Source organism: Octopus bimaculoides, chromosome 16 (genome assembly GCF_001194135.2).
Source record: "Octopus bimaculoides isolate UCB-OBI-ISO-001 chromosome 16, ASM119413v2, whole genome shotgun sequence".
NCBI classification, from domain to species: Eukaryota; Metazoa; Mollusca; class Cephalopoda; order Octopoda; family Octopodidae; genus Octopus; species Octopus bimaculoides.
In genome coordinates, this window is record NC_068996.1 from 1,597,632 (window position 1) to 1,600,177 (window position 2,546).

The window sequence follows — 2,546 nt, forward strand, 5'->3', positions numbered from 1 at the left end:
CATTCAGTAGTTTTATTATTATTATTATTATTATTATTATTATTATTATTATTATTATTATTATCATTATTATTATTATTATAGCGTGAAAGAGCAGAGCATGCTACCAACGTAACACTGGGTAGGAATATATGAAGTCCAATGACAACCCGTCTGACAAGTGTACACTAGGAACATGTATCACGGCCATATGCGGGCGACATGGTGACTTTATATCAATATAAAAACAGCACATTATTTTGCAGGTAAGTCCCAATTAGGATTTTCTGCAGGTCGTGTAACCCATCCTGCTCTAGAGGTTCCCTGAATACGGTTTGTTTAAGGATCATGAACAAAACACCTACGCCTCTAGAGGTGAATCATTGAAGCCTCAAAGAATTCCTTTCTACGCATGGCAGTGATGCACACATTGTTAGCCACTGACAGACATGCTCTACTGGTTAAGGTGAAGCAACTAACAGGCAAATCGGTGGTATTAAGCAGAATATTTGCTGTAGCCATTTTTTATACCAAGACAAAACAATGTACGTGATTACACTTCCAATCAATTAAAATCAGAAGCCATGAGAGCCACAGCCTGGTACATCGTCCTGGCATTTATTATTATTATTATTATTATTATTATTATTATTATTATTATTAGTATTATTATTAAAACACTTGATTGGATGAATATTTAGAGAGCCAAAATGTAGCTTAATCTGAATCCTGCACTTTACCTGCTGCGTTGAAATCTCGGCGAGTCGGCTTTACCTTTCATCCCTCCGGGTATTAATTATAGTCAGGTAACAATCAGGTAATAGCTTCAATTGTATTGACTATCAATTCAGTCGCAAATTATAGGATCCGTTCGTAAATTAAGAACATTTTTTTTAAATATATAAATAGACATGTCTCTGAATAATTTTATGACATAGAGAGTGACGTTAAGCACAAATGCAAAATAACTTGCCAGGCAATCTAAGGTAATATCCAGAAATATACAGTGATGAATTGAATGTTTAGAAAGATTCCTTAGTGCTCTATATATAAGACTGATTAAGTGACTTATAGTTAACGATGATGATGATGATGATGATGATGATGATGATGGTGATGGAAGAGTAGGGGAAGTAGGAGGAAAAGAAAAGCAGTGGTTGAAATCGTGGTGGTGATAGCGGTGGTGAGTCGATGATATGTTAACGAGAATGGCGTCGTGTAGTAAGAGAAATTATACAGAAATAGGAGAATGGTTAAATGAACAGATTGAGAAAGACAGAGATATTGTTGGACAGTGTGTAGTTGACTAGCAAAAGTTTATTGGAAAATATGATGCGGGACTACACGAAGCGATCTGAAAGGTTATGTATATTTGTGTACGAGAAGGTTGGATCTGTCTTGTGTATAGAGACGCATGCATAAGCGTATATGCATACATGTATTTGTGTGTGTGTGAATATGTATTTCCGTGTGCTTATGTGCGTGCAAGAGAAAGTGCGAGAGAGCGAGAGAGAGAGAGAGAGAGAGAGAGTGTGTGTGTGTGTGTGTGTGTGTGTGTGTGTGTGTGTGTGTGTGTATGTGTGCGTGCGTGTGTGTTGTAAGTATACGTGTAGGAATGTATGTATTTAGGTTGCATACATATAAACACGTATAGACTAACATAACATATATTCACGTTAGCTTCTGCTTGTTAGTGTGTGCAGCTGTGTTTGTATTTAGGCGTGCAAGATTGTGTCAGCGTGCACGCATCTGTGCTCCGGCGTGCGTGCTTCTGCTGAACAGAGGTTTATTTCAGTGTGTGTAAAGATCAGTTCGTACAGTTGTATTTGCTTATTTGTTTCTTTATTTGTTCCTTTATCTGTTTATTTGATCATCCGTTCGTTCGTTTATTTGTGTCTGAATATGTGCTGAAGGTGTTAGACGAACATATATAAAAAAGCAATAGTTTTCAAGAAAGGAAAACGAGGAACTGATGTCGGAGACTAGCTGAAAAAGACAGTGAAAAGATGTTGAAATATATAGAGAAGTTGGAAAGAGATAATGATGAACGTAGTAAATGAATGATAGAAGGCGAGACAAAGAAAGTGAAGGTGAATGTGAGTAAAGGAAAGATTGATGAAGAAAATGAAAGTGATTAACTATAAAACGACTCAGAAACAATAGCAATGGTAAAGGATCATATAAGTGTTTAACGGAAAGAGACAAACAGAAGGAATAAAATAGAATGAACTGTTAGAAAACTGAAACATAGCGATAAAAACTGGTATGAAAGATACAAAATAATAAATAACTGGTGAGTAGAATACATGCATATAGAATTAGTATAAATGATATACAAACTAGTAAAAGAAATAGAACAGAGTTATCAGAGAAATCAGTAAAAAACTTAAGCAAAGAACCAGTAGCATATATAAAGAGATACAATAAAATGGGAAAATAAACGTTTATTTATAAAATGTTATGAAATGAAAGCTAGACACAGAGATTTGAGTGTATACTTATACATACATACATACATACATACATACATACACATATATATATATATATATATATATATATATATA